At 50.5% G+C, this 15,420-nt stretch overlaps 5 non-coding genes and 2 pseudogenes across 5 annotated transcripts; all 7 read left to right on the forward strand.

Moving 5' to 3' along the window:
- The first annotated feature begins 459 nt into the window (after nt 1–459).
- LOC142273882 (U2 spliceosomal RNA) lies at nt 460–549 on the forward strand (annotated as a pseudogene).
- Nucleotides 550–5,989: 5,440 nt separating this feature from the next.
- On the forward strand, nt 5,990–6,192 carry LOC142273784 (U2 spliceosomal RNA; annotated as a pseudogene).
- A 1,387-nt stretch (nt 6,193–7,579) lies between these two features.
- LOC142273750 (U2 spliceosomal RNA) lies at nt 7,580–7,770 on the forward strand. Its single transcript, XR_012738201.1, has one exon. It is a non-coding gene; the product is annotated as a U2 spliceosomal RNA (small nuclear RNA).
- A 2,189-nt stretch (nt 7,771–9,959) lies between these two features.
- On the forward strand, nt 9,960–10,152 carry LOC142273789 (U2 spliceosomal RNA). Its single transcript, XR_012738235.1, has one exon. It is a non-coding gene; the product is annotated as a U2 spliceosomal RNA (small nuclear RNA).
- Nucleotides 10,153–11,539: 1,387 nt separating this feature from the next.
- LOC142273752 (U2 spliceosomal RNA) lies at nt 11,540–11,730 on the forward strand. Its single transcript, XR_012738203.1, has one exon. It is a non-coding gene; the product is annotated as a U2 spliceosomal RNA (small nuclear RNA).
- Nucleotides 11,731–13,117: 1,387 nt separating this feature from the next.
- LOC142273753 (U2 spliceosomal RNA) lies at nt 13,118–13,308 on the forward strand. The gene has a single exon (XR_012738204.1). It is a non-coding gene; the product is annotated as a U2 spliceosomal RNA (small nuclear RNA).
- A 1,387-nt stretch (nt 13,309–14,695) lies between these two features.
- Nucleotides 14,696–14,886, forward strand: LOC142273755 (U2 spliceosomal RNA). Its single transcript, XR_012738205.1, has one exon. It is a non-coding gene; the product is annotated as a U2 spliceosomal RNA (small nuclear RNA).
- The last annotated feature ends 534 nt before the right edge of the window (nt 14,887–15,420 follow it).

Genomic DNA, 15,420 nt, shown 5'->3' on the forward strand with positions numbered 1-15,420 from the left:
TTTTTTTCCCGGGTGGTAGGGGGATGACAGGAGAAGGGAAGCGGGTGGTGAGAAAGGTACAGAGGGCAGGGTTTGGGGGCTGGGAAGGAAAGGGAAAAGATTAGGGTTTGGGGATGATGAAAGGGCTTTCTACGGGTAAGGATGGCAAAGGGTGGCAGTGACGGAAAGTCAGGCAACCTGTCCTGTCCGTCTTTTTGTATCGTGAATTGGAAAGACTGCAAGGGGGAGGGGAGTTGCTTGCGCCCTAAAGGAGGAGTTATTCAGATTCATTGCAGTGGGCGGCGGCTGCAAAACGCACCATTCTTCTTGTTTTGGCTCTGCAAAGCAGCCTTTTCAAGGGTTGGCTTGGGTGACAAAATGTCTTGTGTAGGCGTGGGTTTGTCTCCCTCTCGCTCTCTCTCCCTAAGATGTGTCCGGCATAGGCCAGGGTGCCACTCGAGGCCCAAACCAATTCTGGTTATCGCTTCTCGGCCTTTTGGCTAAGATCAAGTGTAGTATCTGTTCTTATCAGAACAAACTGAGCTAGCTACACTTGACGAGATACGATCAGGGAGACGAGCTCCGAAGCCCAGCCGAGACCGGAAGAGGGAGATCGGACGGAAGAAGAGCTTGGCAGAAAGAAGCAAGAAGACGAAGGCTCGGAGAAGACTTGGGGAGACCAGAGGAACTTCGAGGAGGAACACAGCGGGAGAAGACACCCGGAGAAGAATCCAAGATCCAGCTCCGGGAACTCAAGCAGGAACCAGCCATGGCAAGCAAGCCAGAGAAGGCAGCCAAGAAGGCTCAGGACCCAGGGACCTCCAGGAAGGCTCATCCAGAGGCTTCTTCGGCCCAAGAGGCCCCTACCTCCGACGCCAGCCAGCCGGAGGGAGCCCGGACGCCGCCTGAAAAGGCTCCAACCCTGGAGCCTTGGATGCGGCAGACGGTCGCCCTGAAGCTAAAGGCGGTGGATGGTAGGTTGCCGGACATGTCCAGCGACGTGTTCTGCAAGAAGATGATTCTGGATCAGGGCTTCTCCAGGGCGGAAACCCTGAGTGTCCAGACCTTCATGACTGGCATTTTTCTGGTAACCTTTGCCACGGTGAATGCCTGCAGGAGATACTGGGAGGCGATGAACGCAGCGATGCCGGACTCCCCTTTTCATTCTTTTTTAGGATCCTGTCCTATACAGAGGGATGAGAAGAGGATCACGGTCTCCATGCGGAACCCGCACACCCCAGGAAGAGACATCTCCACGTTCCTGGGACGTCTCTGCACAGTGGTGAGGGAGCCATCCCACATCCTTAACGGCAACGGATTCTGGACGGGTAAGTGGTCAGTAACCGTTCGACTCTACAGGGAACCAGCATCCGAGGATGGTCTCCAGCACCTGCCCCCGACATTCTCTCTGGGAAACTCCTTTGGTCTCATCTACTACCCGGACATGCCACACAACTGCAGGAAATGTGGCGGGAAAGGGCATTCGATGAAGACCTGCAAGGAGGATGCCTGCAGGGTTTGCCGGGTGACGGGACACAGCTCCAAGGACTGCCCAAAGAAGAAGACTTGCAACCTATGTGGACAGGCGGACCACCTTTACAAGGACTGCCCACAGCGGGAGAAATCCTGGGCAAGGGTTGCCGCGGTGACCCAGTATCGGGTAGTCACAGCTTCGTCGACTAAGGCAGCTACGACCAAGGCCACAGAGGCCAAGGACAAGGCGGCCAAGAACCCGGCGACCGTGGCTCCAGCCGATGCCCCAGCAGCCACGGAGTCCAGGAAAAAGGGTAAGAAAACTGTTGCCCCCTCCCTGGTCCCCCCCCCTGTCACCCCTGTCCAAACCCCTCCCCCCCCGGCCAACCCTACTGAGGATTCCACTACCTCCACCTCATTTCCCTACTCCTCAGTCGGTCTCCTCACCCCCCCCCCAAAGCCCACTCTCCCTCCCCAGACCATGAGAGCAGAGGACCTCAGCACTCTTGCACTTTTCACCGAGGAGGATTTTCCAGCTCTTGTCTCCTCAGGTACAGGCCAAAGGAAAAGGAAGGTGGAAGATAGTCCTGTCGCAGAACCTTCCAAGCTGTTCATTGTGGATCCCAATCCACCCCAGGAAGAGGAGGATGGCCTCCTCCCAGAACCGGACGTGTTGGAGCAGATGGTGGAGTCCCTTGTGGCCGAAGAAGAAATGGAGGAGTCGGAAGCCACTGAGGCACCATCCCTGCTCGATCAGCTAGAAGAAGAGGGTCTGCTGGAGATACCCTTACCAGCAGGTGCCAAAGAGGAAGAACCGCCCGACCGGAGTGGTAACTAAGGCACACCGCCTGCGCTAACTTTCTCTTTCCTCCAATGACTGCTAACATTAACACCTTTTCCATTAATGTTAGGAGCATCAGAGACAAGTTCCGACGTCAGACAATTTTTGCGTTCCTTAACACTCAGTCTAGTGATGTATTTTTCCTGCAGGAATGCTCCCTTCCCTCCTCTAGGTCCTTCAACCATCTGGCCAGGGAGTGGACCCATGGCCCATCCTACTGGTCCGGCGGAGGCGACTGTAGGTCCGCGGGGGTCGCCGTGCTGATCAGGGGAAGCGCCTTCACATTGGACTCTGTTCAGGAAATCGTCTGCGGCAGGTTACTGCTCGTGGATGGCACCTGGGCGGGAGAACCTGTCAGGTTCATCAATGTGTACGCTTCTCCTGTGAAGAGCGATCGACTGGAGCTCCTCCAAGCCCTGCGCCCTCAGCTCGCTACCGCCAGGACGGTAGTGATGGCCGGGGATTTCAACTGCCCGATTGAGGAGGATGGACGCAGTTCTGGAACGGCTGCCAAGTTGGACGTCACATCCAAACTGCTCATTGAGATGGTGACCGAAGCCTCTCTTGTGGACGTTGTTGGCTCCATCGGACACGGATCCGTGAACTATTCATGGTGCCGATCCGATGGCTCGCTGCGTTCCAGGATTGACTTTGTGTTTACCTCTCGGGCGGTTGGGCGGAGTGGGCACTCGATGGTCCCCTGCTTCTTCTCTGACCACAGAGCCATTCACTTTCAAGGTGTGCTGGGCCATGGCTTCCCCATTGGCCCGGGCTCCTGGAAGCTGAACTGCTCTCTGCTGGAAAAGGGTGAGATTCTGGAGGAGCTTAGAGCTGCCTACTCCACGTGGCGGGCCTACAAGGCGGGCTTCCAGTCTGTTTCTGACTGGTGGGAATACGTTAAACTCGAGTTCCGTTTCTTCTTTCAGGCAAAGAGTCAACAACAGGCGAGTCTGAAGAGGAGGGACTTCAGGAGACTCCAGCGTGAGCTGCGTTCCCTGCAGGACCTTCTTCGATGCGGCTGGGACGTGAGAGAGGAGCTGGAGGAGACTAAGAGGAGCCTGAAAAGGCACTTCGAGGAGGAGTCCGAGCGAATTGTCTTCCGTTCCAAAGTGGAGAACCTGGAGAAGGGTGAGAAATGTAACTCGTTCTTTTTCAGGAAACTCCACGCCGGTCACACGCCCATGAATGAACTACGAGACGAGAGTGGCAGCATGCGACGCGGGAAAGAGAACGTGATGAAGGTCGTCAGCGACTTCTACAGCGAACTCTACGCCCGCAAGACTACTGACCCCGAGGCCGCCGATAAGTTCCTGTCAGGTATCACTAACCATCTTGACCCTGCAGACGCGGCGGCCATGGATGTTCCTCTGACGGTGGACGAGCTGCTCTCGGCCACCAAATCCTTTAGTTCTGGCAGGACACCGGGCAGTGACGGCCTCCCAGCAGAGCTCTATGTAGCGCTGGGAGACCTAATCTGTCCGGACCTGTTAGGGCTGTATGAGGAGATGGTGGTGGAGGGCAGAATGCCTCCATCTCTGAGGGAAGGAATGGTCACGATCCTGTACAAGCGTAAAGGAGAGAGGTGCGACCTGAAGAATTGGCGTCCCATCACCCTTCTGAACGTCGACTACAAGATCCTGGCCAAGACGATGGCAACGAGATTGAAGACTGTTATCGGACGGATCATCCACCCGGATCAGACCTGCGGCATCCCCGGACGTCGCATCGCAGACAGCCTGGCTCTCATGCGGGACACGGTCGAGTACATCAAAGCCCGCCGGGTGCACGCAGCCCTGATCTCGTTGGATCAGGAAAAGGCCTTCGACCGTGTTTCCCATGAGTTCCTGGGCAAAGCTCTGCACAGGTTAGGTTTGGGTAACATGTTTTGCTTGTATGTCCAACTAATGTATTTTGATATTCACAGCTCGGTGTTGGTAAACGGCTGGAAGACTGACCCCTTCCCGGTCCTCTCAGGGGTCAGACAAGGCTGTCCTCTGTCACCTCTTCTTTTTGTTTGTGTTATAGAACTCTTTGCAGAGGCTATCCGGCGGAATGGAGAGATCAGAGGGATCACCGCACCAGGACCAGAACGCTTCGAGGTCAAGTGCTCGCTCTACATGGACGACGTGACCGTCTTCTGCGCGGACCGGCGCTCAGTCGACACCCTCGTCCAGACCTGTGAGACCTTCGGACGGGCTTCGGGAGCCAAAGTCAACTGCGGGAAGTCGGAAGCCATGCTCTTCGGGGACTGGCAGCCGGCCTCTTCCGCCCCCTTCCCTTTCAGCATCCAGCCGGATTTCATCAAGGTTCTTGGAGTCTGGTTCGGGAAGGAAGGAGCAGCCCTCAAGTCCTGGGAGGAACGCTTGACCAAGATCACCCAACGGATCGGTCTGTGGAGCCTCAGACGCCTCACCTGTGAGGGCAAAGCACTGGTCCTGCGTAACGAGGTACTGCCCGTGCTGCAGTACACGGCCCAGGCCTGGCCCCCCCTTGCCACCGTGTGCAGGGCCATTACCAGGACGGTGTTTCGTTTTGTCTGGGGATCCAAGATGGACAGAGTAAAGCGGAGCATCATGTACAAGGATCCTCGCAAGGGTGGGAAGGGCGTACCCGATATCCCCACCCTCCTGCGATCCTCCTTCGTATGTGACTGCGTTCGCCGAACTCTGCGAGTCAAGAGAGGTTCCGCGGGTGGGTCCATGTCTCGCTTCTTCCTGCTCCCCCTTTGGAGACGGTTAGGCTGGGACAAGTGGGACAGCTCCTTCCCCTACAACTGGACGGCGCCATGGTTCTACGGAGACGTGGTTCGGTTTGTGAGGGAACACCAACTGGAGGGACTCAAGCCTGATTTGTGGAAGCCAAAGACTATCCACAAACTCATCAGAGCCAAGGACGAAATGGAGAACATTCCAGGACTTCATCACGACACACTGGAGACTGTTTGGACAAACGTGTCATCGGCTGGATTGACCAACGGGCACAAGGACTTGTCATGGATGGCGATACAGGGCGGACTGCCCGTCCGGTCATTCATGCACGCCCGGAACCTGTGCAAAACCCGGTACTGCCCAAGGTGCCCCTTCGTGGAGGAAACATCGCTGCACGCCTTTTGGGACTGCCGTTTCGCACAGCGCCTGTTGGTTGCCCTGGAGGATGACCTGAGGAACTCCGTCCCCAGAGGGAGCCTATCGTACCATTCCGTACTTTATGGACTCTTCCCTGGGACTCACACCGTTGGAGCCATCCAGGAGGCTTGGCGCCTTATGAACTGCTTTAAGGACGCTATTTGGGTCGCCAGGAACCGGCTCATCTTGAAGAGGGAGAGGATGTCTATCCAGGATTGCCGCAGGCTGATCCACAGCCTGCTCAGAGACTATTCCATCATGGACAGTCCGGACGACAGCGCCGAGGAGGAGGTTTAGACCTCTTCCATGCCCCCTCCCTCCTTTTCCCGTTATGTGCGTCTTTCAATAAAGCTTCGGGCCTGTGATTTCCCCACCCTATCCCCCTTTTCCCCTACCCCCATCCCCCAATCGCCGGTTCGTCGTTATTTATTGTCTAACTTTTTCTTTCAGCTTGAGTGTTATGGATAAGCATAGGAGCGTGATGTATAGTTTAGTGCGTCGTACTCTATGGCTATGTAAGAAGGATTGTATATTTCTGTGTGTACGGGGCTGCGGCACTGTACACGGTTTGTTACCTTTTTGTGAGTAGTGCATGATAATAAAGATGCTGTTAAATCAAAATCTGTTCTTATCAGTTTAATATCTGATACGTCCCCTATCTGGGGACCATATATTAAATGGATTTTTAGAACAGGGAGATGGAAAAAGAGCTTGCTCTGTCCACTCCACGCATTGACCTGGTATTGCAGTACCTCCAGGAACGGTGCACCCCTTCTTAACCCAGTTTCCAAAAGCAGAACTCAATTCACCTGATTCATATTAGCCCGATTTAATGAATTGGAAGAAAGCATACGTCTTCATATGCACCTCAATTTGGCCCATTCACTTTTCACACTTCCTCCTTTTGTTTTTTATCTTTCACACTTTTGACTTTCTTTATTCATCCAAATAGCAAACTCATCACCACTCAACCTGACCAACTCGGCTATGTCCCCGTGCTGCAGTTCTCTGTCTTATCTAGATCATTTGCAATTGAATGGAATAGATCCCTTTTGGACAAAGTGGATTCACCTGCTGCTGCAGTGACCACAGGTGTGATAACATCTAGAATTGGCATCTGGTGCGATCTCTCCGCTTCCACTCCAAAGAAAGTTACCTGTTTATTCCTATCATGCATTGGTTTTTGGGGTTTTCTTTGAGTAATGATGATCTCTTTAGTAGTCTGTTGGCGCCCTCTCCTGGAGGAATAGTTTGCTTGCTCTTGGACATTCTAAAAGAGAGGTCATGATAGACATTGAGCTTCTGAGCTCAATTGGGGACAGTCATGGGTGATGAATGTTTGCAACCTACTGCGAAGCCTCATACCGCAATATAAGGAACGTCAAATACTAAGAAAGGGCGGCCTATGAAAGAATTACTACTTTCAATAAGTACACTTAAACGGCTAATTGGGAATAGAAAAACTGTAAAAAGCCCTCTGAGAAAGCCCCCCTCTAACCTTTGATAGTAAGCTTTTCTGTAGTCTGCCTGTTGATGTATTTTCCGTTTGAACTGTGCACAACATGAAGAGACGGAACACTGGCGGCTTGTCACAATGCCCCCCGATGACATCACAATAGCGCTGCTGCCTAGAAAACAAGCTGCGCAGAAGAAGTTGTTCTTTGGGTGGGAGGGTGGGCTAGTGGAAGGAGGGGGCAATCTCTTTTTTTCCCGGGTGGTAGGGGGATGACAGGAGAAGGGAAGCGGGTGGTGAGAAAGGTACAGAGGGCAGGGTTTGGGGGCTGGGAAGGAAAGGGAAAAGATTAGGGTTTGGGGATGATGAAAGGGCTTTCTACGGGTAAGGATGGCAAAGGGTGGCAGTGACGGAAAGTCAGGCAACCTGTCCTGTCCGTCTTTTTGTATCGTGAATTGGAAAGACTGCAAGGGGGAGGGGAGTTGCTTGCGCCCTAAAGGAGGAGTTATTCAGATTCATTGCAGTGGGCGGCGGCTGCAAAACGCACCATTCTTCTTGTTTTGGCTCTGCAAAGCAGCCTTTTCAAGGGTTGGCTTGGGTGACAAAATGTCTTGTGTAGGCGTGGGTTTGTCTCCCTCTCGCTCTCTCTCCCTAAGATGTGTCCGGCATAGGCCAGGGTGCCACTCGAGGCCCAAACCAATTCTGGTTATCGCTTCTCGGCCTTTTGGCTAAGATCAAGTGTAGTATCTGTTCTTATCAGTTTAATATCTGATACGTCCCCTATCTGGGGACCATATATTAAATGGATTTTTAGAACAGGGAGATGGAAAAAGAGCTTGCTCTGTCCACTCCACGCATTGACCTGGTATTGCAGTACCTCCAGGAACGGTGCACCCCTTCTTAACCCAGTTTCCAAAAGCAGAACTCAATTCACCTGATTCATATTAGCCCGATTTAATGAATTGGAAGAAAGCATACGTCTTCATATGCACCTCAATTTGGCCCATTCACTTTTCACACTTCCTCCTTTTGTTTTTTATCTTTCACACTTTTGACTTTCTTTATTCATCCAAATAGCAAACTCATCACCACTCAACCTGACCAACTCGGCTATGTCCCCGTGCTGCAGTTCTCTGTCTTATCTAGATCATTTGCAATTGAATGGAATAGATCCCTTTTGGACAAAGTGGATTCACCTGCTGCTGCAGTGACCACAGGTGTGATAACATCTAGAATTGGCATCTGGTGCGATCTCTCCGCTTCCACTCCAAAGAAAGTTACCTGTTTATTCCTATCATGCATTGGTTTTTGGGGTTTTCTTTGAGTAATGATGATCTCTTTAGTAGTCTGTTGGCGCCCTCTCCTGGAGGAATAGTTTGCTTGCTCTTGGACATTCTAAAAGAGAGGTCATGATAGACATTGAGCTTCTGAGCTCAATTGGGGACAGTCATGGGTGATGAATGTTTGCAACCTACTGCGAAGCCTCATACCGCAATATAAGGAACGTCAAATACTAAGAAAGGGCGGCCTATGAAAGAATTACTACTTTCAATAAGTACACTTAAACGGCTAATTGGGAATAGAAAAACTGTAAAAAGCCCTCTGAGAAAGCCCCCCTCTAACCTTTGATAGTAAGCTTTTCTGTAGTCTGCCTGTTGATGTATTTTCCGTTTGAACTGTGCACAACATGAAGAGACGGAACACTGGCGGCTTGTCACAATGCCCCCCGATGACATCACAATAGCGCTGCTGCCTAGAAAACAAGCTGCGCAGAAGAAGTTGTTCTTTGGGTGGGAGGGTGGGCTAGTGGAAGGAGGGGGCAATCTCTTTTTTTCCCGGGTGGTAGGGGGATGACAGGAGAAGGGAAGCGGGTGGTGAGAAAGGTACAGAGGGCAGGGTTTGGGGGCTGGGAAGGAAAGGGAAAAGATTAGGGTTTGGGGATGATGAAAGGGCTTTCTACGGGTAAGGATGGCAAAGGGTGGCAGTGACGGAAAGTCAGGCAACCTGTCCTGTCCGTCTTTTTGTATCGTGAATTGGAAAGACTGCAAGGGGGAGGGGAGTTGCTTGCGCCCTAAAGGAGGAGTTATTCAGATTCATTGCAGTGGGCGGCGGCTGCAAAACGCACCATTCTTCTTGTTTTGGCTCTGCAAAGCAGCCTTTTCAAGGGTTGGCTTGGGTGACAAAATGTCTTGTGTAGGCGTGGGTTTGTCTCCCTCTCGCTCTCTCTCCCTAAGATGTGTCCGGCATAGGCCAGGGTGCCACTCGAGGCCCAAACCAATTCTGGTTATCGCTTCTCGGCCTTTTGGCTAAGATCATGTGTAGTGTTGTTCGAAGAGGTGGTTTAAGCTCCAGGCCACCTTAGTACAATGATACACTGCACACTGGAAGGTTGCGCTTGCTAGTACTCTGGGTGGATAGTATATTCATCTAGAGGAAAACATGGCCCTACCAGGATCAAGGCTATTAGACTGAGTAAGGGTGGGGGGCTATAGTACAACGTGCCCCAGGACTGACGACCCTGGAGTGAGTCTGAGCTTGCTGGCTTGGGACCCCGGCAAGCCTTGGGCTCTGTAGCACACCGTACCTTGCCTTTTCATACTTTTTGAGCATATTACCCTATCCCGGCCTTCTGGCTAGGAAGGGAAATTTTTATAATCCCGGTCGGAGGTCTGGTCAGCTTTGGGCTGAGAAACTAACACCCGGTTGGAGGTCCGGGTCAGCTTCGGCTGAGAAACCAACACCCGGTTGGAGGTCTGGGTCAGCTTCGGCTGAGAAACCAACACCCGGTTGGAGGTCCGGTTAGCCTTGGGCTGAGAAACCAACACCGGTTGACGGTCCGGGCAGTTTCGGCTGCGAAACCAATAACTAGTAGCTCTCTACTCCACTTGGGTAAGATGCCTGGGTGGACGCTGGGAGCAACGACAAGGCTCAACCAGGCTTCGGCTTGGGGGAGCACCGAAGATCCCTGACCCTTGCTGTGGCCTTCTGGCTCGGAGGGACGGGGTTGATTTTTGGGGACCCTCTCCTCACGGTGGGGTCCACACGAATCCTAGCCTTTGCACTGTTTTTGGTGTGACTTCGGTCATGCATTTTTTGTGGTGCTTTGGAAAGCTTCATTAAATCAAAAATCTGTTCTTATCAGTTTAATATCTGATACGTCCCCTATCTGGGGACCATATATTAAATGGATTTTTAGAACAGGGAGATGGAAAAAGAGCTTGCTCTGTCCACTCCACGCATTGACCTGGTATTGCAGTACCTCCAGGAACGGTGCACCCCTTCTTAACCCAGTTTCCAAAAGCAGAACTCAATTCACCTGATTCATATTAGCCCGATTTAATGAATTGGAAGAAAGCATACGTCTTCATATGCACCTCAATTTGGCCCATTCACTTTTCACACTTCCTCCTTTTGTTTTTTATCTTTCACACTTTTGACTTTCTTTATTCATCCAAATAGCAAACTCATCACCACTCAACCTGACCAACTCGGCTATGTCCCCGTGCTGCAGTTCTCTGTCTTATCTAGATCATTTGCAATTGAATGGAATAGATCCCTTTTGGACAAAGTGGATTCACCTGCTGCTGCAGTGACCACAGGTGTGATAACATCTAGAATTGGCATCTGGTGCGATCTCTCCGCTTCCACTCCAAAGAAAGTTACCTGTTTATTCCTATCATGCATTGGTTTTTGGGGTTTTCTTTGAGTAATGATGATCTCTTTAGTAGTCTGTTGGCGCCCTCTCCTGGAGGAATAGTTTGCTTGCTCTTGGACATTCTAAAAGAGAGGTCATGATAGACATTGAGCTTCTGAGCTCAATTGGGGACAGTCATGGGTGATGAATGTTTGCAACCTACTGCGAAGCCTCATACCGCAATATAAGGAACGTCAAATACTAAGAAAGGGCGGCCTATGAAAGAATTACTACTTTCAATAAGTACACTTAAACGGCTAATTGGGAATAGAAAAACTGTAAAAAGCCCTCTGAGAAAGCCCCCCTCTAACCTTTGATAGTAAGCTTTTCTGTAGTCTGCCTGTTGATGTATTTTCCGTTTGAACTGTGCACAACATGAAGAGACGGAACACTGGCGGCTTGTCACAATGCCCCCCGATGACATCACAATAGCGCTGCTGCCTAGAAAACAAGCTGCGCAGAAGAAGTTGTTCTTTGGGTGGGAGGGTGGGCTAGTGGAAGGAGGGGGCAATCTCTTTTTTTCCCGGGTGGTAGGGGGATGACAGGAGAAGGGAAGCGGGTGGTGAGAAAGGTACAGAGGGCAGGGTTTGGGGGCTGGGAAGGAAAGGGAAAAGATTAGGGTTTGGGGATGATGAAAGGGCTTTCTACGGGTAAGGATGGCAAAGGGTGGCAGTGACGGAAAGTCAGGCAACCTGTCCTGTCCGTCTTTTTGTATCGTGAATTGGAAAGACTGCAAGGGGGAGGGGAGTTGCTTGCGCCCTAAAGGAGGAGTTATTCAGATTCATTGCAGTGGGCGGCGGCTGCAAAACGCACCATTCTTCTTGTTTTGGCTCTGCAAAGCAGCCTTTTCAAGGGTTGGCTTGGGTGACAAAATGTCTTGTGTAGGCGTGGGTTTGTCTCCCTCTCGCTCTCTCTCCCTAAGATGTGTCCGGCATAGGCCAGGGTGCCACTCGAGGCCCAAACCAATTCTGGTTATCGCTTCTCGGCCTTTTGGCTAAGATCAAGTGTAGTATCTGTTCTTATCAGTTTAATATCTGATACGTCCCCTATCTGGGGACCATATATTAAATGGATTTTTAGAACAGGGAGATGGAAAAAGAGCTTGCTCTGTCCACTCCACGCATTGACCTGGTATTGCAGTACCTCCAGGAACGGTGCACCCCTTCTTAACCCAGTTTCCAAAAGCAGAACTCAATTCACCTGATTCATATTAGCCCGATTTAATGAATTGGAAGAAAGCATACGTCTTCATATGCACCTCAATTTGGCCCATTCACTTTTCACACTTCCTCCTTTTGTTTTTTATCTTTCACACTTTTGACTTTCTTTATTCATCCAAATAGCAAACTCATCACCACTCAACCTGACCAACTCGGCTATGTCCCCGTGCTGCAGTTCTCTGTCTTATCTAGATCATTTGCAATTGAATGGAATAGATCCCTTTTGGACAAAGTGGATTCACCTGCTGCTGCAGTGACCACAGGTGTGATAACATCTAGAATTGGCATCTGGTGCGATCTCTCCGCTTCCACTCCAAAGAAAGTTACCTGTTTATTCCTATCATGCATTGGTTTTTGGGGTTTTCTTTGAGTAATGATGATCTCTTTAGTAGTCTGTTGGCGCCCTCTCCTGGAGGAATAGTTTGCTTGCTCTTGGACATTCTAAAAGAGAGGTCATGATAGACATTGAGCTTCTGAGCTCAATTGGGGACAGTCATGGGTGATGAATGTTTGCAACCTACTGCGAAGCCTCATACCGCAATATAAGGAACGTCAAATACTAAGAAAGGGCGGCCTATGAAAGAATTACTACTTTCAATAAGTACACTTAAACGGCTAATTGGGAATAGAAAAACTGTAAAAAGCCCTCTGAGAAAGCCCCCCTCTAACCTTTGATAGTAAGCTTTTCTGTAGTCTGCCTGTTGATGTATTTTCCGTTTGAACTGTGCACAACATGAAGAGACGGAACACTGGCGGCTTGTCACAATGCCCCCCGATGACATCACAATAGCGCTGCTGCCTAGAAAACAAGCTGCGCAGAAGAAGTTGTTCTTTGGGTGGGAGGGTGGGCTAGTGGAAGGAGGGGGCAATCTCTTTTTTTCCCGGGTGGTAGGGGGATGACAGGAGAAGGGAAGCGGGTGGTGAGAAAGGTACAGAGGGCAGGGTTTGGGGGCTGGGAAGGAAAGGGAAAAGATTAGGGTTTGGGGATGATGAAAGGGCTTTCTACGGGTAAGGATGGCAAAGGGTGGCAGTGACGGAAAGTCAGGCAACCTGTCCTGTCCGTCTTTTTGTATCGTGAATTGGAAAGACTGCAAGGGGGAGGGGAGTTGCTTGCGCCCTAAAGGAGGAGTTATTCAGATTCATTGCAGTGGGCGGCGGCTGCAAAACGCACCATTCTTCTTGTTTTGGCTCTGCAAAGCAGCCTTTTCAAGGGTTGGCTTGGGTGACAAAATGTCTTGTGTAGGCGTGGGTTTGTCTCCCTCTCGCTCTCTCTCCCTAAGATGTGTCCGGCATAGGCCAGGGTGCCACTCGAGGCCCAAACCAATTCTGGTTATCGCTTCTCGGCCTTTTGGCTAAGATCAAGTGTAGTATCTGTTCTTATCAGTTTAATATCTGATACGTCCCCTATCTGGGGACCATATATTAAATGGATTTTTAGAACAGGGAGATGGAAAAAGAGCTTGCTCTGTCCACTCCACGCATTGACCTGGTATTGCAGTACCTCCAGGAACGGTGCACCCCTTCTTAACCCAGTTTCCAAAAGCAGAACTCAATTCACCTGATTCATATTAGCCCGATTTAATGAATTGGAAGAAAGCATACGTCTTCATATGCACCTCAATTTGGCCCATTCACTTTTCACACTTCCTCCTTTTGTTTTTTATCTTTCACACTTTTGACTTTCTTTATTCATCCAAATAGCAAACTCATCACCACTCAACCTGACCAACTCGGCTATGTCCCCGTGCTGCAGTTCTCTGTCTTATCTAGATCATTTGCAATTGAATGGAATAGATCCCTTTTGGACAAAGTGGATTCACCTGCTGCTGCAGTGACCACAGGTGTGATAACATCTAGAATTGGCATCTGGTGCGATCTCTCCGCTTCCACTCCAAAGAAAGTTACCTGTTTATTCCTATCATGCATTGGTTTTTGGGGTTTTCTTTGAGTAATGATGATCTCTTTAGTAGTCTGTTGGCGCCCTCTCCTGGAGGAATAGTTTGCTTGCTCTTGGACATTCTAAAAGAGAGGTCATGATAGACATTGAGCTTCTGAGCTCAATTGGGGACAGTCATGGGTGATGAATGTTTGCAACCTACTGCGAAGCCTCATACCGCAATATAAGGAACGTCAAATACTAAGAAAGGGCGGCCTATGAAAGAATTACTACTTTCAATAAGTACACTTAAACGGCTAATTGGGAATAGAAAAACTGTAAAAAGCCCTCTGAGAAAGCCCCCCTCTAACCTTTGATAGTAAGCTTTTCTGTAGTCTGCCTGTTGATGTATTTTCCGTTTGAACTGTGCACAACATGAAGAGACGGAACACTGGCGGCTTGTCACAATGCCCCCCGATGACATCACAATAGCGCTGCTGCCTAGAAAACAAGCTGCGCAGAAGAAGTTGTTCTTTGGGTGGGAGGGTGGGCTAGTGGAAGGAGGGGGCAATCTCTTTTTTTCCCGGGTGGTAGGGGGATGACAGGAGAAGGGAAGCGGGTGGTGAGAAAGGTACAGAGGGCAGGGTTTGGGGGCTGGGAAGGAAAGGGAAAAGATTAGGGTTTGGGGATGATGAAAGGGCTTTCTACGGGTAAGGATGGCAAAGGGTGGCAGTGACGGAAAGTCAGGCAACCTGTCCTGTCCGTCTTTTTGTATCGTGAATTGGAAAGACTGCAAGGGGGAGGGGAGTTGCTTGCGCCCTAAAGGAGGAGTTATTCAGATTCATTGCAGTGGGCGGCGGCTGCAAAACGCACCATTCTTCTTGTTTTGGCTCTGCAAAGCAGCCTTTTCAAGGGTTGGCTTGGGTGACAAAATGTCTTGTGTAGGCGTGGGTTTGTCTCCCTCTCGCTCTCTCTCCCTAAGATGTGTCCGGCATAGGCCAGGGTGCCACTCGAGGCCCAAACCAATTCTGGTTATCGCTTCTCGGCCTTTTGGCTAAGATCAAGTGTAGTATCTGTTCTTATCAGTTTAATATCTGATACGTCCCCTATCTGGGGACCATATATTAAATGGATTTTTAGAACAGGGAGATGGAAAAAGAGCTTGCTCTGTCCACTCCACGCATTGACCTGGTATTGCAGTACCTCCAGGAACGGTGCACCCCTTCTTAACCCAGTTTCCAAAAGCAGAACTCAATTCACCTGATTCATATTAGCCCGATTTAATGAATTGGAAGAAAGCATACGTCTTCATATGCACCTCAATTTGGCCCATTCACTTTTCACACTTCCTCCTTTTGTTTTTTATCTTTCACACTTTTGACTTTCTTTATTCATCCAAATAGCAAACTCATCACCACTCAACCTGACCAACTCGGCTATGTCCCCGTGCTGCAGTTCTCTGTCTTATCTAGATCATTTGCAATTGAATGGAATAGATCCCTTTTGGACAAAGTGGATTCACCTGCTGCTGCAGAGAAAGCCACGGACCCACTTGGGGGGAGGGGCGACATGACCAAGGGGGAGGTAGGGAGTGATGGGTTAATAGGGACAGTGGTATATGCCTAATATGGCTTTGGGGGATGGTTTTAGCCGGGGAGGAAGAGGAGGAGCAGGGAAAGGGTTAGCTGGGAGAGGAAGGAGTTACCTCCTCTTCTGTTTCCGGACGCCGAACGATCTGCACGTGCACCTCCATGGCAGA

Source organism: Anomaloglossus baeobatrachus, unplaced genomic scaffold (assembly GCF_048569485.1).
Source record: "Anomaloglossus baeobatrachus isolate aAnoBae1 unplaced genomic scaffold, aAnoBae1.hap1 Scaffold_366, whole genome shotgun sequence".
In the NCBI taxonomy this organism is placed as follows: Eukaryota; Metazoa; Chordata; class Amphibia; order Anura; family Aromobatidae; genus Anomaloglossus; species Anomaloglossus baeobatrachus.